Consider the following 21,555-nt stretch of genomic DNA (forward strand, 5'->3'; position numbering starts at 1 on the left):
GACAAGAAATATATATATATATTTCTTCTAGCTTCCAATGTTCTTGAGCAGCTAGAAGGAAAAATCTGAGATGGTTGTATGGTAGCCCATGACAAATTCTGGGATCTTTCCTATAACTACTTGTTGAAGAGTGCTTTGAAAATCACTGCTCTTTTCTTTCTTTGCTTTGGATACATGTTATATTACACAATAAAAGAAGTTAAAAAGAGCCCAGCACCACAGCAGCAAACCCAAGGACTCCTCTTGCAGTCCATGGTAAAGTTCTGAGATGGTCCACTATGAGGAGGTGCACACGTCTACCTTTGAAGAGTTCAACCAGTCCTTGGAGCAACACAATGGCAAGGCCAGTTTCACCTACATAACTGTTTCTAAGGACACCAGAGGGAAAAGCTGGTGCCTGGACTGTGTACAGTCTGAAAAAGTTGTACAAGAGGGACTGAAACACATCAGCAAAGGAGTGTGTTCATCTATTGGAAGATCCAAACAATGACTTCCTGTAATTAACTGCAGTGCCTACACTACTAAAACATGGGCTTCCTCAAAAACTGGGGGATTCTGAGTATCTTCAGGACAATCTTGTGGAGAGGCTATTCTCTGAAGATTAAGATTTGATTATAGCAATTGTACCCTGATTTCCTGATCTTGCTTTACTATAAACAAATCTTAATAATTACTTTGAATTCATATTAGCAATAAATAATGATGGTGTTAAAAACCTAACATATGTATAAACAAAGAGTGCTATTAAAATGTTCACAAACCCTCAAAAAAAGTTAAGAAAAACACTTATGGATACAGAGACAGCAGTGGAGATAAGGAAATGTATAACCCTAAATACCTCAATTAAAAAGAAAGAAAGAGCTAAAATCAAACGAATACCTGAATACCTGCAGAAATAAGGAGCAGAATATCAAAATAACCCTAAAAGAAGCAAAAGGAAAGAAAAAACAAAGATTAAAGGAGAAATAAAGGAAACTGAGATTAAAGCAATAGAAAGAAATAATGAAGGCAAATGCTGCTGGCTCTTGGAAAAGAAATCTGAAATTGACTAACCTTTAGCTAGACTGCCTAGAAAAAAAGGAAAAAAGAAAGATCTCTCAAATAGTTAAAACCAGAATTTAGTAGGGGGACATTACAACAGATTCCTGTGAATACTGCCAGAATGTAATATATGAAAAATAGGATAGTTTTTAGAAAGGGAATTTATTAAGTTATAAGTTTACCATTCTCAGACCATAAAAATGGTGATCCAAACAAAAACATGCTTATTAAATTACAGTAGGCCAAATGAAGGTTATAAAAATTGGGAGCCCAGGGATTCACATTCCTGTTTTAGAAGTTAAGGGGAAAGCAATTGTGATAATTTACAAGCTGCCAAAATGTGACATACCAGAAATGGAATGGCTTTTAAAAAGGGGAATTTAATAAGTTTCAGGATTGCAGTTCTAAGGCGTGAAAATGTTGAAATTAAAGCAAAGCTATAGAAATGTCTGATCTAAGATATCCAGGAAAAGATACCTTGATTTGAGAAGGTTGATGACATTCAGGATTTCTCTCTCAACTGTAAGGGCACATGGCAAACCAGTGATGTTTGCTAGCTTTCTCTCCAGGTTTGTTGTTGCATGAAGCTCTCCTAGGGGCATTTTCCTTCTTCATCTCCAAGGGTCTCAGACTGCATGGGCTCTCATGGCTCTTTGCAAAATGGTTCCCTCTTAAAGGGCTCCATTAAGCAGCTCCACTTTGAACGGGTGGAGAAAATCTCCATGGAAACTGCCTAATAAAAATTTACCACCCACAACTGGGTGGGTCATATTTCCATGAATAATCAAAAAAAGCTCCCACACAGCAATAGCCAATGAGGATTAAAAGATATGGCTTTGCTGGCGTGCACCTCAGATACAAACTGGCATATTCCACCCTTTGGACCCTCAAAAGGCATGTTCTTTCCAGATGCAAAATAATTCATTCCATCACAGTATCAGAAAGCCTTAAACCATTTCAATAACAATACAAATATAATACAAACTAAGAAACAGCACAAAATCTCGTCAAAGTCAGCTTCAGACATGGTCTGTCCTAGGACACATTCTACTCTGGCTCTGGACCTGTAAAACTCAGAACAAGTTATTTGCTGCCAACATACAAAGGAGGGACAGTCATAAGATAAACAGCCCATTTCTATAAGGGATAATTGGAAGGAACACAGGGGTCACAGGACCCAATTAGTTTCAAATACCTGCAGCGCAAACTCCATCAGATTTCAAAGTCTGAGAGTCATTTATCTTCAGGGCTTTAGAAAGTGGCATTCCCACCCTTTCCAAGGGCCTAGGCAGTGGCCCACCTCTCTCTGAATGAAACCTTGGGGTACAATGGGAAGACCACCTGTTTTTCAGCTCCAATCTCTCCAAGCCTGAGGTCCACACCTGCGCTCTCTGCCATCACTGCGGCACATGCTCAACCCCTCCATGAGGTGGCAGCCAGGCTCTCCTGAATCCAAAAGGAATGTGCTGTACTCTTTCCAAGGACTGTGACAGCACAAAACTTCCACTGCAATGATGTGGAAGGCTCACCCTCTGCCTTCAGGGAAAACTCACCCTCTCCAAGTACTTGGGTGTGTCCACTCTCCTGGCCCAATGTTTTTGACTTTCTAACTTTGACTCCATATTTGTGCCCCTGAAGACGCTTTACCGTCACTTTGCCCCTTTTCTGAGGCTTTTAGTCCAGACTAGCAGTGGTTGCTTTTATACAGATCCTGCAACACTCTGGCTGGTTTACCGTGCAGTAAGCAGGTATCATGCCCATCAGACAGAGGAGTTTCCATAAGTCTTTCATGGATAACTCCATCTACAATCCTGGCTTTTTCTAAAATTGCTGACTGATTCCACATTTGGTTAAAGCCTCACATGGGACACTACTAACTTGGGTCTCCCTTCCTGGAAGCCCAAAATTTTCCAGAGCATGAACTTTTGGTTTATTTGTACCCAAGAGTTCAGTTCTCACTTTAACTCTTTCCTGTCACATTTTACTATAAGCTGCAATAAGAAACCAGGCTGCACTTTCCACATCTGATTTGCAAATCTCTTCTGCTAAATATCCAAGTTCATAGCTTTTAAAATCTGCCCTCCAGCTAAAGCCAACAGTGAGTTTTGATAAATGTCCTGCAACTTTAAAACAAGGGTCACCTTTCTTCCATTTTGCAATAACACACACCTCATTTCTCTCTCGAGCCTTGTCAGAAATATCTTTAGAGTTCACATTTCTACTAACAGTCTCTTCAAAGCATTCTAGACCTTCTCTACCAAGCTTCACACAACTTTTCCAGAATCTTCCCCTTATTCATTTAAAAAGTTGTACCAATATGTTTGGTATTTGTGAATGACAGCAACACTCCAAGTCTCTGGTACCAAAACCTGTTCTAGTTTGCAAGCTGCTGAAACATGATTTTGTCGGAAAAGGAACAGCTTTTAAAAAGGGAAGTTTAATAAGTTGCAAGCTTATTATTCTAAGGCTATGAAAATGTCAAAAGTAAAGCAAGGCTATAGAAATGTCCAGTAAGGCAGGTAGAGAAAGATACCTTGGTTCAAGGTCAGTGATGTTCAGAGTTTCTCTCTCAACTCCAAGGGTATTGTTGAACATAGTGATGTCTGCTAGCTATCCTCTCCAGGTTTCTTGTTTCATGAAGCACCCCTGGGAGAATTCTCCTCTTTTCATCTCCAAAGGTCTCTGGCTGTGTAGGCTCTTGTGGCTCTTTGCAAAATGGCTCCCTCTTAAAGGGTTCCAGTAAGTAACCCCACCTTGAATGGGTAGATATACATCTCCATGGAGACTGTCTAATCAAAAGTTACCACCCACAATTGGGTGGGTCACATCTCCATGGATAATCAAAAAACTTCCACTGTGTAATGAGTAATAAATGACATGGCTTTTCTGGGGTACACCACAGATTCAAACTGGCACAGCAACTTAAACTCATCCCCTAGAAGGTAAAGGAAAATTTTAAGACTGTATGCACAGATGGAGTCAGAGGTCTATGTCTAATATCTAAAGGCATGTTTGCTTTCATTCCATACTCAGAAAGATGAGGGCAGACAGTCATTTATTCCTGGCCCAAGAAGTAATATAGTAGGCAAAAGTATACAGGAACCAATAAGATCAGATTGAAATAAAAAATATTTTGCCTTGCAGGATGATCAGTCTGAGACTGAGAAAAGGAATTCTGGCAGTGGCCACAAGCTGGACTATTGTAAACTCATGTAATGAGGACTGTGACCCTATTTTCTCATGTTCTATATTACAACTGTTCATCATTACCTCCCAAATCTGGGCAACCTGGTAAGAACCCTCTATGTGCCTTACTTGTGGTTGCCAACCTTGACACAGGTGGAAACCCTCACTGGCCCCACCCCTTAAACACAATAAAAACTCAAGCCAGTCTTCTGTCTATCACTAATTCATTTCAGAGCTCCTTGCAAGGATTGTCTCTCTCTCCCCAGACATTAATGGTGTAAGCAATAAACACTGTAATATCCACTTGTGTGTTGCATCAATAGTCTCATTATTTGTGCCAGATTTTGAGTTGAACACAAATGTCCTGCCCTTACTGAGGACCAAACATTACTTAGAGGCAAAGGAGGTTCTGACACCAATTAAAATATTAGACAAGGTATTATTTACATGAGTTAATTTGAGTTGCACCACTGCACTCATCCCTAAAATTTAAAAAAAAATTTCTTTGTATTCTGTAATAAATGTTTATGAAACAGATAACACGAAAGAAACTAAATACTAGATTGTGATTGAGAATTGTCTTTAAAATAGCAAATTTGATTCTCTCCCAACTGGTTCACTGAAATAAATCTGGAAAATGTGGCTACATCTTATACCTTCTTGGTTAAATAAACAAGGATCTTACAACTTTTTTGGTTTTGTAAATTGAATCTTTTCTTAATTTCATCTTTGGATTACACATTCCTCAAATTATCTGTGACATTGAGTATTTTACAATACATCTCTTTATTGAGACATGTAGCCTGAGAAAATCATATTTGGTTGAACCTATATAAAAATAAAAACTGATCCTCATTCCCCAAATTGTCTGTTGTTTTTCCCAGAACAGGCCAAAATACACAAATAAGTGATGCTTCTGGGAAAATACATGAAGCTATCTGTTGGTGCTTTTTAGAATTTTGGCAGAATTAAAGGTCTCACCCTACTTTCCCTAATTGAATCTAAGGGGTTTACCTAATTAGATGGAAATTCTTGTTGTTAAATAAGGCCTTTCTTGATAAGATTTTCCTGGATTGGAATCCAGGGAATGACTTTTGGACTATAAAAATGATGAAGTTTTCAAATGCCTAAAAAGGGACAGAAACAGAACCATCTTTTTTCATAGAGAGAGCAGAGTTCTGAGTGTAGCTGAGAATTAACAAATATAATTATGCCTTTATGAACTTTACTTAGATATTTTTAGTCTTCTGATATATCGCAATGTAGCCATCAGGCCCACAAGTGGAATGTATGCTGAGGTAAACAATGCCCCTCATACAGCCCTGAGATTGGTGGGTTTCAGTCCACAGCAGGACAAGCAGAGCTGGCTGCAATATACCCAGCCTCCAATCAGCTCACCCAGCTGCCACAGTCAGTGAGAGGTGGAGCTGAGGGGAAGAAGAGATCCAAGAGTGCCATCTTCTGGTAGAAAAGAAAGTGAAGTCTGGCAAACTGCCTATCTGCCTAGGTTTAAAGAGATCCTCAAGTAAAGTTGCATTCCCTGCATCAGGTTCATGCCTTGGTTTGGTGGGGAAATTACTAATAAACCAAGTGCAAAAGGAAACCTTCAAAGCAAACTCAAGTAAACACAAAACCTTAGATGACTGAGGAAAATCAGCTTTCAAAATCAACTTATCAAAATAATCAAATGCCTTGAAGCCAACATAAAATAAAAAAGCATATGAAGATGCAGGCAGTTATTACCCAACCAAATGACCAAATTAAAATACTGAAGGAGACACAGAATTTAGAACTATTAAAAGGTGTTCATAAAAATCTCCTAAATAAATTCAATGGGTTGGCTAATCACATAAAGTATAGCAGGAAGACACTAGAAGAGCATAAAGAGGTATTTGACAGAATAAGTAGAAAAATAGGAGCTAAGACAGAGATGAAAGATACTGTAGACTGAATTGAAAACATACTAGAGACATACACCAGCAAATTTGAAGAGTCAAAAGAATGATTAAACAAACTAAAGGACGGGACAGTTGAATTCAAATGGACAAAAGAACAAGTGGCAAGAAAGACACAAAAATTTGAATTGCATCTCAGGGAAATGATGGACAACATGAAATGCACAAATATAAGAATGCTCAGTGTCCCAGAAGAAGAGGAGAGTAAAGGACTAGGAAGATTATTTGAGGAATTAATGGAGGAAAACTTCCCAATCCATATAAAAGACATAAATTTGCAAATCAAAGGAGCCCAATGAACCACAAATAAAATAAATCCATATAGGTCTACTCCAAGACACGTACTAATCAGTCTGTTAAATTTTAAACAGAAGCTGAAAGACCTAAAATGCAGCAGGATAAAAGTGGCTGACAACATACAACAAAACCACAGAAGACTGAGGTGATAAGGCATCATGAGTTGAGAAGGCAGTGGTATGGTATATTTAAGATTCTGAAAGAGAAAGTCTTCCTACCAAGAATTCTTTACCCAGTCAAGATGTCCCTCAAAATTAGGGAGTGTTTAAAATTTTCACAGACAGAAAAAAGGTTGGTAGAATTTGTCAATAAGAGGCACTAAAAGAAATACTAAAAGAACTTCTGTGGACTGAAGACAAAAGACAGGAGAGGGAAGTCTGGATGAGGGCACATAAATAAAGAGTACCAGAAGGGTAACTTAAATGATAAAAAGGGAAAAGAATATATAGATCTGGAAAATGAAAAAACAAATGATAAGATGGTAGATTCAAGAAATGCCATTACAGTAATAACTATGATTTTTAAGGGCTAAACTCTCCAATTAAAAGATACAAATTGGCAGAATGGATTAAGAACTATGACCCAATTATACACTGCTTACAAGAGACTCATCTTAGATCCAAAGATACAAGGTCATTGAATGAGAAAGGATGGACAAAAGATGTTTTTGCAAGCTGTAAACAAAAGAAAGCTGGAGTAGCTATACTAATATTGGGCAAAATAGACTTTTAATATAAAGGCATCAAAAGAGAAGAGGAAGGACACTACATATTAATAAAAGGGACATTTCACCAAGAGGAGAAAGCATGTATAAAAGTTTATTCTTTCAATCAAGAAACTCCGAAGTACATGAGACAAATGTTGGCTAAACGGAAGGGTGAAACAGACATTTCAATAATAATAGTGATAGACTTCAATACACTACTCTCTTCTATACATAGAACAAGGCAGAAGATCAAAAAGGAAATAGAGAACCTAAACTATTTCTTAAATGAATTACACCTGATAGACAGATATAGATTATTACACCCCAAAACACCAGGATATACATTCTTCTCTAACATTCATACAACATTCTCCAGCATAGGTCATATGCTGGGGCACAAAACAGGCCTTTATAAACTTAAAAAAATGAAATTATTGAAAGCACTTTCCCTTATCACATTGGAATCAAGCTGGAAATCAATAACCACCAAAGAACCAGAACTTTCACAAACAAATACTTTCGTGGTTTGCTTTTTTGCTTACATAAATGGAACATAGTACATTTTAGTGGAGTGCATGGGTTGATTCTTCTGATTTGACTTCATGTTCTCATTGTCCCACTAGCTTCATATATAATTTTTATTGTATATATAACATATATACAAAGTAGAGAAATAGAAAAAGCAATCGCTTTCAAAGTACTCGTCAACAAGTATTTACGGAACATATCCTGTCATGGGCTACCACATGATCCTCTCATAATTTTCCTTCCAGCTGCTCCATAATATATAAGGGTAGAGGGCTTAAGTATTTTTTATCACCACAGTCAACTGTTTTTCGTGCTTCTTTTTGTGAAAAATAACATATATACAAAAGGCTATAAATTTCAACGCACAGCATGACAATTAGATGTAGAACATATTTTAGAGTGTGACATGGGTTACAATTCCACAATTTTAAGTTTTTACTTCTAGCTGCTCTAAAATACTGGAGACTAAGAGAGGTATCAATTTAATGATTCAGCATTCATATTCATTTGCTATATCCTATCTTCTCTATATAACTACACCATCATCTTTGATCTTTCCATCCTTCTCTTTAGAGTGTTTGTGCTGCAACCATTTTAAATTTTGCATATTGGAAGGGCCTGTCACTAATATAGGGTAGGGAGATGGAACTATCTGATGTTCAGGAGAGGCTGGGCTAGATTTCAGGGCTTATCTGGACCAGGGGCCCACCTGGAAAGTGTAGGTTTCTGTAAAGTTATTTCTAGTGCATGGAATCCTTGTGGAATATTATGTATTGCCCTAGGTGTTCTTTAGAATTGGCTGGAATGGTCCTGGTTGGGGGTTGGCATGTTATGATAAGTAGCAAGGCATAACTGAAGCTTGCATAAGAGCAATATCCGGAGAAGCCCTTGACTCTATTTGAACTCTCTCTGTCACTGATACCTTATTATTTACACTTGTTTTCCCCCTTTTGGTCAGGATGGAATTGTTGATCCCACAGTGCCAGGTCTGGATTCATCCCTGAGAGTTTTCTCCCATGTTGCCAGGGAGACTATCACCCCTGGATGTCATGTCCCACATAGAGGGGAGGGCAATGATTTAACTTGCAGAGTTGGGTTTAGAGAGAGTGAGGCCACATCTGAGCAACAACGGAGGTCCTCCAGAAGTAACTTTTAGGTATCTCTATAGGTAGTCTAAGCTTCTCTGCTGCCTACATAAGCTTCACAAGCATAGGCCTCATGATCAAGGGCATGGCTTATTGATTTGTATTCCAATAGCTGTTAAGAGTTTTGAATCAGGAGCAACTTAATCCCTGCTGATATTTGCAATGTTCACTCTGAGGCCTGAGGGGAGACCTGTCAAGATCCTGAGGATTCTTAACAGATGAAATTGTGTAGACTAGCTTCTGCCTATGTGGAGCGTACCTTCCCCCTGCTTAAGCAGGCCTCAGATTTTCAGTCTAAAAAAGAAAGAGATTACTTCTGGGCAGTAAAATGATGGCAGCAATGGCTCCAACCAAAGTACACACCTGCCCTGCCTATTTATGAGCCTGCGAGTTCCACTATCTTGACCCTCCTCCCTGGTAGAGGTGGATCCAGGGCATAGAACAGACTCTTGACACCTCTTTCCATACCAGGACGGCTCCATATTTCAGGGTGGGTTTTCTCACAATCCTATAACATACTCTATAACATATTTGACCAGAACAATTAACACACCTCAGTCTCAGCCCCACCAGGAATTTTCACTCATACAACCTGGGTGGGAGTTTTGTGATGCTGGATCAAGATTTTTAAAAAACCTATTTTTCTCTCCTAAGTCTCAGGGTCAATGTCCAATCCTTTAAAACAAAGCTAAAAGGAGAAGAAAACAAACAAACAAACAAAAAAACATTAAGAAAATCTTCTGTGTATAATTTCTATTTTTACTTAAAATGTATTTCAAAGTACAAAAGCAGGCACAGAGGCTGTGCAACCATGGCACAGTGGCAGAATTCTCGCCTACATTGGGTTCAATTCCCAGTGCCTGCCCATTCCGAGAAAGAAAAGAGAAAGCAAACACAGCACCATACTGCTAACAAATTTTAAACAGTATAAATAGTACAGTGCATTGCCATTAATTTGGCATTAAGATATGATGGGTCAGTGGGGCCCCAAGAATTCCTTGTACCATAGGGAAGCAAGCACTTATTGGACATTTATGAAAGGGCTGTCTGTGTCTTATGTTGGTAGGAGGACTCATCCTAAGAGAGAAAAGGCCATAAGAAGACTCACCATTAGGAGTCAGGCTCAGAAATTCTTTAATGGTTTCCAAGGAGGCAGGGGGCAGGTGTGAGGCCAAATGGTGGTCTCTATTGATTGGCACCCTCCAGTGTGATCCACCTTCATGTGTAATACAGATGTAAAGAAGATCATTCCAGGAACTCTATAAGAAATACAGGAAGGTTAGGTGTGTTTCCCATTGCTAAGAATATTCTGAGCATTCAAATAAGAAACCAGTCTGTGTCCAAGATGTTCAAGAGAAATCAGAGCCGTATTTCCTCCTAGCTGAATTTCCCCAGTGTCCCCAGATCTTAGCTCCCCTCATCTTCCAACCCTACCTCAGGGACAGAGCTTCCACTATTCCTTCAATGACACCTCACCGAAATCTGGAGTTAGTGTCTATCCCTAAAGCCTCTAGTTTCCATGTAGATGGGTTTGCTAAGAACGGGTGACACCACTCACATGTTTTTTATGCACTATTAACCACCCAAGGAGTAGATGGTTGGTATGGGGGCTCATGGCTCTTCAGGCTTTCCAAACAAGATCCTGAGTGGACTGCATTCTTGTCCACCAGTTATACCATGAAGAAACCAAATGCAGCCAGGTTCATGCCTGGGAAAGGATTTGACCTACCTGAGCTCCTGTCCAGGAAGCCTCCTACTTTAAAACTGCTGACTGCCAGGGTAGATGCATACTTATAAGGACGCAAAACCTACAACTGTCCCACTCACAATTCACTTACAGCCACCAAAATACCTATTACAAAGTTGCCTGAAGGTTCTTTATCTACACATATATCCTGATGAGACCCATGTCCTCACGCTCACACTAAAATACACCCAAATACTTCTCAAGTAAATGTACAATAAAGTTAATCTCTTCAGAAGAGAGATTGGTGGAATAATTCCCATCTTGTCCAATTTGAAACTAGCAACCTGACATTACTGATCACAGAGCTGAGAAAAGTTATGCACCATCAATGATCCAAAGTTAGCACCAACCAGCTCCAACAAAACTACTCCCTTACATAGGAATGCATGCACAGGATGGACACAGACCTTGGCTAGGACCCTCAATTTCCACCCTACAAATGCAAGCAATACTACCCTACTTATCTCCAAAACCCACCAACCCTCATATATCCTGGAGACAGATGCCAAATACAACCCATACAATAAAAACACAGACATATCACCTATTATACCTAAATATTTACATTCGATGTCTACCCACCCTGAACACTCACATGCTACTCTTATAACTGCACATGCACAAGACATTCACTTGAATACAAGCATGAACAACCAATATACTACTGGTATGTTTACATTAGAGACCATATACACACAAGACTCTCTAAAACCATCAAGTACCGAAAGTTTTATCTCATGCTTCATACCACAATAAACCCACACCCAATTTCACATCTATAATATACTCATACTTCAAAATTTCTTGTTATCCACACAACCTATATCACCTATTAGTTTCTAATACCATGATAAAGTTTCCACATACTGAAGAATATAAACTTTGCGAATTTCATTTACCTAATGAACACATAACTACAGACAACTGTAGACATCAATCACATAAAAGATCACCCAACTGACACCAAAAAAATTACAAGCAACTGCACCAATTTAAAACATTACATTCCAGAAAACAGACAAAAGGGATTCAGCGAATACCTTATTACCCAATGAACATTTATATACTACCCTTGAATAACAGTCCACACTCAGATAATTACATACAAACACCAACAATCTTGTAGTATTGCTAATACAAAAACACAAATTCCCCACATACAATAAAAATGATACACATTCACTCAAATATTCCTAATCACTGAATATGTACACCCCTCAAATTTAAATACTATCTCCATCTATGAAGACAGCAATACACCTCCCCAATACTCAAACATTCCCCAACAGACACGTGAAAACCCTAGTATTTTCCAGAGGATGACAATGTTAAATATCCTTACCCCATAGAGCCTATGAATAAATGTATATAAAATGCATAAGTTTATATAAATCACCCAGGAAATCCTATATGTACACATAAACCAATTCAAACACTGAAGAAACAAATCAATATCTCCAGTCAACCAAATATGAGTACAAGTGAAACCACTTCCATGTCTGTAATTACATACCCCTACTCCTACATTCTGAATTCTTAAATGTAATCATATCACATACACCCAATATATAGATATACAATTACTCTACTGTGATATATTGAGTTATATACCTCTATTCAGGCATATTTTTAATCTCAATTCATTTTTCTGTGGCCATGAACCCATCATAAATAGAATCTCTTGAAGATGTTATTTTAAGTTAACATATGACCCAAGTCAAGGAGGGTGGACCTTACTCCGGATTGTTAGAGGCCATATAAAGAGAATTGGGAAGTCAGAAAAGCTAGAAAGGAGAGGGCATTGCCAGGTTATAGGAGGTAGAAATACATTCAGTAATTTGTGGCAGTCAGCACCACAACATTATACATGTTCAGGAGAAATTATCCCTTGTCCAAAATTTTATTTGGAGTTCTAGCCTCAAACCAGTGACTGAAGAATACTTGTTTTTTAAGGCAACACATTTTGTGGTATTTGTGATACCAGCCCAGGCAAATTAAGCTATTTACTTTCATGTATAAAAACACATCCCCATCACTACCTCAGGTAAATACACACTAACTTCTCAGAAAACAAGCTAATAATTCCCTACTGTTAAATTCAAATTCATGGCTTTAGAAAATTTACATCCAAACTGCTGTTATCCTTGAATACACAATCCACTCAATATAGAGAGGCCTCAATTGTAACCAAAATTCTCCAGCACACTACAAATACCCAAAAGTACCACTCCATTCCCCTCAAAACACACACCTCCCCAAACCACCTACATATCTATGATCTTCACAATCATGACACCGTACAGTCCTTCCATCTAACATTTACATCTACCTGCTACACAAAATAGTGTTAAGCTACACTCAAAGACCTAAACACACACAACTCCTGAAAATCACATGAACATCTTCAACATTCAACATATACTAAATACAATGAAACAATCTCCCCAACCCCACAAATATACAAAACACACAGACCCTATAAACTAATATACACAGACACATTTCTTGACACTGCCTATGTGCATAGGCAGAAAACTTTGACAAACCAATGATTAAACACAAAAAAATCTCTAAAATTCATAGTGAAAACACACATGTAAAAAAAGTTCCCGAAGCCTCAAATTACAAATAAATAACCCTAAATCCTTAATATACATGCATTGCCCCTCACACTTTGCAAAATTACTGAGCCCCAGCTACACTCAGAAAACCCTCATGACTTCTTATCTCCAAATATCTACACCAACACCACCAGTCCACACATTTGAATACCTATATTTCATTCCCACCAAAACATCAAATGCATACACACACCACAGACTGAATTCATAGGACCTCAATCCCCAACACATGCACAGCACAACTCAAGGTCCCGATTTTTACCTACCCAAGAGGCCCACAGATAATACATAAGGAATATATCATTTCCAGGAGCACAAATAGCCATTTCTTCCCCAGAAAAGCAAAAAACATCAAACATGCATGCCAACCACTAAGAGCCCAAGGGTGAACCCCTCCTGTGGAGCCTCCCCTCTGCCATCGTGTTCTATTCATCTCTGCAGCCCAGGTGCCAGGTCTGGGGTCGGGGTGGAAAGCTTTAGCGGTACCATCATCCTCTGCTCCTCATCTTCTTAATTCTTTAACAGAATGTACACTGGAGGCCCAATCAAATTCAGAGACCCCTAAAGCTTTGATATGTTAAATAATTAGGTGGCACGTGCATGAATTATTTTTAAAGCTAAATCCTGAGCTGTATATTGGATAACAATTATATGAGCACTTTGAAACTATAAAGCCCATATTGTACATTTTTCTATTGATAAAAATGTATCCAATGGGATGATATAGTATGTCTTCCTCTGTTTAGAGGCTATTAAATTTTTCAATCTTGTTTCCAGTTCAATTATGCTTTCAACATGCCACACATACCATACGTCTTAAAACAAATTTAGTCTTTTGAATATTAATTAACATTGTCTCAAAGAAATGACCACTGTTTATCATTGGTTTAAGTTAACTGTTGAGAAGGAAATTAAAGAGATTTTTATTTCATTTATTCAACAGCAACATTACAATTAATACAAATGAAGGCATAATTAAACAGCATGCTATTAAATTACAATCTGCATCTCATGTAAGCAAACATATTAAAACTGAAAATGCTGGTCATGAATATAAAGCCAGATTCCCTGAATAAGAATTTCTCTAAATGTTAAATGCACATTTAGGTAGTTGTTGTGTTTATCTTCAGAAAAGGATACTGACTTTTATGATATGACCAGACTAACAGTTGCATGACTTAAAACTTACATTGTTAATAATAATAATTCTAATATATTAATGCTAGCTAATATGAGGCAATCCTGGGCAAGCATTTAACTCATATCGATTAACTGAATAACTTAATTCATGAGGTTGGTACCATTATTATCTCTTCTAGGGAGTGATTTTGGGGGGCATGGGGAAGGGAGAAAGAGAAATCATTTGGAAGCAGGAATGACAAAGAAGGGGGCACACACACCACTCAAGACCCTGATGAGCAGAGAGTGATAAACTAGTCTTCAGTTAAGAGGCTGCAGCAAAGAACTTGACTTCTGATAAGTTAAATTCGAGTTGGAGAAGGAAGGTGAAGGAATCTTCCAGTGAGGAAAGGAGCTTGGACAAGATTGGCCCTGGAAATATCTTGGCATCAAATGCTATTCCAGAATATTTAGACAGAGCTAAATATGATTATTTTAACAATTTTGGATGATGATGTTTCTTTCTATTAGCTTGGTCACTTTTAATAGATTCCTTAACCTCTTTAAGCCTTCATTTGTTCATCCACCAAGGGAAGTTAAAATATTTGCCATCTCCCAACTCCTACATATGCTTATATGTAAATAGCATATTCATATGATACTGTGCTCTGAATAGATATTTATGAATGCTTGAAAACTCAAACTCAAATTTAAAATAGCTTGCAAAAGAGAAGTGCCATTTCAAATACGAGTCAAGGAATTGCCATGAGCAGAAAGAAGGGGTTCCATAAAATTTCTAACTAGTGACCCTACCTATACTGGTCCTCCCTCCTCTAGTTGCCCTTACTCTTGCTATGCAGTGTGTATGCCTTTGTCATAGCTTCTTTGGATGTACTCAGCCTGACCCACAAAATTTATAGTCCCTCTAAGGATGGAAGTTGTGCTGACCAGGGTAAAATATACAAAGCAGTAAAACTCAAATTGAATGAATGAATGAATGAGCAAGCTTGCCCTCAGCCATTCTAGGAAACAGGGGTCACTTCAAACAATCAGTGTCATGTGAAATGTATTGATCTGACTAGGCAAAATTGGATTCAGGGAAAATGCATTTAACAAAAGAAGGAATCTGGTTGTGATTACCCAGGCCTCAGAGAGGGCACTCCATCCTGTTACCAGATGGGTCAGTTTGTTTGACAATTAAAGATGAACTCCTTCACCTGGAGGCAGGCTGGGTGCTGATGGGGTGCTTGGCATCTGAAGCTCCTGTGCTTCCTGAGCAGGGGGGCCCAGCTCGCCCAGGGAAGGAGTGCCTGATGCACTCTCCTCTGCCACCCATTCTTCCTTCTTCTTTTCCTTCTTTTAAAATTAGTTTTTAATGTTGCTCTAAAGATGATAATATGCATCTTTGGAACCTACTTCAGGCTAATATTGACTTAATTCCAATAGAATTTAGAAAAGTAGATCCATTTCTTCCCTCTCCTTTTGTTATTTTTGTCAAATATGTTAAATCTTATATATTAGACTTTAAACCAAACAATACAGTATTATAATAATTACATTAAATAAACTCATTTTTCTTAAGAAATAAGAGTAGGAAAGATATAGTTTAGACATTTGTATTTGCCCACATATTTACCACTTCCAGTGTTCTTATTTTTTCCCCATGAATTAGAATTACCATCTGGTGTCATTTCTTTTCAATATGAAGGACTTCATTATTCTTTCTAGTAGGACAGGTCTTAAAGGTTTCATTTTTAAAGCAGTCTCAAGCTGTCTCCTCTTTCCAATAAACCATGTGTTCATTCAGCATATTTCCCTGGCCCCTAATAGTCCCAACTGGAACTTTGGAAGAAATGGGGAGGAAGCAACAATGCCATTAGCTGTTCTACAGCAGCTCAAATGTATATGTCAAATTGATTTCTTCTTCAGACACCTTTTTTGTGCTGCTACCTGCTTCGCAGGATGACTAAGCACCTCTCCTGCTGCCACTGACCCCATGTACAGTGAATACAAATGGTTTTGGCTCCCTGCCCTTGCCCCCTGTCCTCTCCATGAATCCCCACCCTCTGTCCTTGGCAGAGTGAGACATTTCCTTAGCCAAGGGATCAACTCCATCTTTTTCTTAGACCTGAAGCAGGTTACTAGAATTTGTACCTATTGAATATTAACTTGCATCTCATCAAATTCAATTTGTCTGCTTGTATGTTTGCTTTTCTATTCCAGGCTCCCCCCACCTCTCAAGCCTCAACATAGAGTCCTCGTGAGCAGATAGGGTCTAGAAAACTAAATAATCTGGGAATTGTATGCCATTTCCATACATCCTCCAGCTTGACTTACTGAAGCTAACTCCTCAAATTCTACTCTGAGCACCCTCTTGAGAAGCACTGTCTGATTTCCAAGACTCTTTCCATGGGCTGGACTTTGAAAACACAACCTAAGCCTAAAATCCATAAGATCACCAACAAGCGGAGATGCTTGCTCTTTGGAGAACTGTTCATATCTTTTCTGAGAACAACAACACAAGGGATATTGATTAGAAGACCCAACATCAACTGCAAGGAGTCATAGCCCAAGAAATCCACATCCTCCCTGCGAGCTGCCAACCCTGTATTTTCTTAGTTATGAAGCTTTTCATTCAGAAAATCTTTGAATGCCCTTTATTTACCTCCTTAACTCAACTATCTGAAAGTTACTTTCCATAAGCTTCTGGAAGCCTCTTTTCTAACACACAGCTATGACTCCATTTGTGCAATCTCTAGTAAGACAATCTGAACTGCCTCTTTCTTCCCATTCACATGTCTAGTCTCTTCTCTCACTCTGCCTGCACCCATTTTTCTTGGTTGTATGGTCAACTCCAGTTGCCCACTTAGAGTTATTCTTATTAAGCAACGGACATGTACTAGGTCCAGGTTTCCACCTATGATCCAGCGCCCTTTATATGATGCCTTGTATTTGCCTGATAATCTGCCCATATCACTTGTTTTTCTCAATATCTGGACCCATTTCACTCTCTTGCACATCTAGCCTTGCCATAGACATTTGGATAATAATTTCCTTCAGCAGAAAACATTTTAGTTGCAAGTAAAATTAGCTGTAAAATACATAATATAGTGCGGTCTTACAAAATGATGGCCATTGAATGGATTGCTTCAGCAGACATTTGGTGGAACCAGTAATTACCTCTCAGGAGCCATGGGCCTGAAAGCTGCTTTCTTTATTGTTTCTGCTCATTTCTATCCAAACTAACAGTGACTGCAAATGGCTCCAGATCTGGCTGTGATTCCTCCTAATATAACCAGTTGTTCAAACCAAAATCATTAACATGATGAAAAATTAATTAGGAAAGTCTGTTGCAATTTATAAATTTGCAATCATGATTAAATAAATCTGAAGTTTTGGATTTTGCTCAGTGCCCCTCAGGGAGGATATTTTGCATGCTTGTAGCACACCAAACAAGAAACTAATCAGATTCTTTCTACTATAAATGGAAGCCATTTATTTGGCCCTAATTTGGATCTGAAAAGTTATTAAGCATAATTTTGGAGTTTTTCAAATTAATTATTATGAAGTAAATGCATTTCTAGTCAAGCTACTTTCTCAAAACATTTTTCCCAAAACCAGCTATACCAAGTTCAAATGAAAATTATATGAGTAGAACATATATAATGGGCTATCTCAGATGGAAAGATAAGTGGAGGGACCAGTTTTAGGGCAGAATATCAGGAGCTCATACATAAGGCTGGTACTTTTCCTGCTGGAGCCCTGGTGATCCTGATTTCAAGAGAATCTTTAAAATATGATCTCTAGCTTTTCCAGTTTTTCCAGCTAGAATGCAGATGGGGACCCAGACGAAGGGGGAGGCCAACAGGCAATTAAACACTAGAGAAGGTAGAACTAGATACAGAACAGCGACCTGAAGATGTTTTCCAGGATGCCTAATGATATGAAGAGGTGGAAAATATAAAATTGACTTCAGTGTCATTGAAGAATATGTATACCTGTTTATATCTAACTGATGTCCTAGAAGCAAAACACAGAGAGAACAGAAAATATGTAATATTTAAAATTAGAACTGCTGGTAATTTTCTTGACCTGTGAAAGACATGTATCCACAAATACAGGGGGCACAGGCATACCAAATACAGTTAAACAGGAATCCAACCTGGACATCTGGTCATGAAACAGCAGAATGCTGCAAACAAAGTGACAAACTACAAGTATTCAAAGAGAAAAGACAAATTGTTAAAAAAAAATAATAATAATCAGATGAATAGTGGTTTCTTAAAAGCAAGAAGAACTGAAGGAGGGAGAGGGGAGGAGGGGGAGGAAGCAGGAGCAGTGGCACCACAGCTACCAGAAGCCAGAAATCATAAAATGATCTATTCAAAGTGCTAAGAGAAAATAACTATCAACTTAGAATTGGGAATTCAACAAACTATCTTAGGAATAAAGACATGATCAAGTAAACAAACAAAAGAAATGAAAGACTATCATTAATAGAACAAGGCTAAAGAAATTTCTAAAATATTTATTTTGGAAAGAATGAAAAATAGCAGAAGGAAGATAGGAGAAATGAGAAGGTAAGATAAACCTCAACAGCTAAAAAGTTTGTAAACTTCAGTCAATATAAGCAGATATTATCTGAATAACATAATAAAAGTGTCAAATCTGTGATTTACAGAATGAATTAAGAAAAAAATTTAAACTGTCAAAAATATAATTATTATGGGAAAATTAAAATTCCCTCTTGTATGAAGAATGACTGAGTAAGGTTAATTATGAATCTGAAAATTCAATGGCAATATTTGAAGAACATAAATGAAGTGAATAATTTAAAAACCAGTAGGAAAAAATAAACTAAATGATAAAAATAAATAAGCCAAATGTGATCAGTCCAAATAAAAGGTTAATAAATGTGAGGGGGAAGATGGCGGCTTAGTAAGATGCGTGGATCTTAGTTTCTTCTCCAGGACACCTACTAGGGGAGTAGAAACGATACAGAAAGCGCCCAAAGCCACAACAGAGATAAAAAAGACAGCGTACCCCATCCTGGAACGGCTGGCTGGCTGAGAGAAGCAGCTCGGGTGAGATCGCCGAGGCGCACGGGCCTTACCGGGCGGGGTGGCAAGCGGCCGGAGTTATTCCCTTCCCCCTTCCCGGGCTGGCTGGGAGAATTGGAGAGACAGTCCCCTGAGACCAAGGCGGCTGGCGCCCACACCACGCACAGCCCCCGGACCAACTGAGAGAATTGGATCGGAAACCCCCAGGCCACGGAGAACGGTGACGGGTGGGGGAGGCCACTTCCAAACCCGTGACTCCTGGGGAACGTGCACTCTCTCGGGCGGGCCGCTGGCGCTGGCGCCCTCCCGCCACGCTTGTTGCTCAGGGCCGACTAGGAAATTCGGATGGGCTCTTTTCTTGGCTGCGGCGACCAGCAACCCTCCCTGCGTTCAGACCCCAGGTCGGCTCAGGCCACTTCGGCTAGCGAACCCCCAGGATGGCGAGAGTTTTCCAAAGTTTAAGGTCCCACAGCACCTTTTACTGGTGGGACCCGCAGACAAACGTGTGCCACGAGCGCCACCTACTGGGCAGGATAAGAAAAACAGAACCCAGAGATTTCACAGAAAAATCTTCCAAACTTTTGGATCCAATACCCAGGGAAATCTGTCTAAATGCGCAGACGCCAACAGAAGATAACGGATCATGCTCAAATAATTGAAAATATGGCCCAGTCAAAGGAACAAACCAATAGTTCAAATGAGATACAGGAGCTGAGACAACTAATGCTAAATATACGAACAGAAATGGAAAACCTCTTCAAAAACGAAATCGATAAATTGAGGGAGGACATGAAGAAGACATGGGCTGAACATAAAGAAGAAATAGAAAAACTGAAAAAGCAAATCACAGAACTTATGGAAGTGAAGGACAAAGTAGAAAAGATAGAAAAAACAATGGATACCTACAATGATAGATTCAAAGAGACAGAAGATAGAATTAGTGATTTGGAGGATGGAACATCTGAATTCCAAAAAGAAATAGAAACTATCGGAAAAAGAATGGAAAAATTTGAACAGGGTATCAGGGAACTCAAGGACAATATGATCCGCACAAATATACGTGTTGTGGGTGTCCCAGAAGGAGAACAGAAGGGAAAAGGAGGAGAAAAACTAATGGAAGAAATTTTCACTGAAAATTTCCCAACTCTTATGAAAGACCTAAAATTACAGATCCAAGAAGTGCAGCGCACCCCAAAGAGATTAGACCCAAATAGGCGCTCTCCAAGACACTTACTAGTTAGAATGTCAGAGGTCAAAGAGAAAGAGAGGATCTTGAAAGCAGCAAGAGAAAAACAATCCATCACATACAAGGGAAACCCAATAAGACTATGTGTAGATTTCTCAGCAGAAATCATGGAGGCTAGAAGACAGTGGGATGATATATTTAAATTACTAAAAGAGAAAAACTGCCAACCAAGACTCCTATATCCAGCAAAATTGTTCTTCAAAAATGAGGTAGAAATTAAAACATTCTCAGACAAAAAGTCACTGAGAGAATTTGTGACCAAGAGACCAGCTCTGCAAGAAATACTAAAGGGAGCACTAGAGTCAGAACCGAAAAGACAGAAGAGAGAGGTATGGAGAAGAGTGTAGAAAGAAGGAAAGTCAGATATGATATATATATAATACAAAAGGCAAAATGGCAGAGGAAAATATTATCCAAAGAGTAATAACAATAAATGTTAATGGACTGAATTCCCCAATCAAAAGACATAGATGGGCAGAATGGATTAAAAAACAGGATCCTTCTATATGCTGTCTACAGGAAACACATCTTAGACCCCAAGATAAACATAGGTTGAAAGTGAAAGGTTGGGAAAAGATATTTCATGCAAATAACAACCAGAAAATAGCAGGAGTGGCTATACTAATATCCAACAAGTTAGACTTCAAATGTAAAAGTTAAAAGAGACAAAGAAGGACACTATATACTAATAAAAGGAACAATTAAACAAGAAGACATAACAATCATAAATATTTATGCACCGAACCAGAATGCCCAAAAATACGTGAGGAATACACTGCAAACACTGAAAAGGGAAATAGACACAAATACCATAATAGTTGGGGACTTCAATTCACCACTCTCATCAATGGACAGAACATCTAGACAGAGGATCAATAAAGAAATAGAGAATCTGAATATTACT

At 38.6% G+C, this 21,555-nt stretch overlaps 1 pseudogene; it reads left to right on the forward strand.

The window, feature by feature from the left end:
• Positions 1–268: 268 nt before the first annotated feature.
• On the forward strand, positions 269–605 carry LOC143672622 (thioredoxin domain-containing protein 17 pseudogene; annotated as a pseudogene).
• The last annotated feature ends 20,950 nt before the right edge of the window (positions 606–21,555 follow it).

This window comes from Tamandua tetradactyla, chromosome Y (assembly GCF_023851605.1).
Source record: "Tamandua tetradactyla isolate mTamTet1 chromosome Y, mTamTet1.pri, whole genome shotgun sequence".
Lineage (NCBI taxonomy): Eukaryota > Metazoa > Chordata > Mammalia > Pilosa > Myrmecophagidae > Tamandua > Tamandua tetradactyla.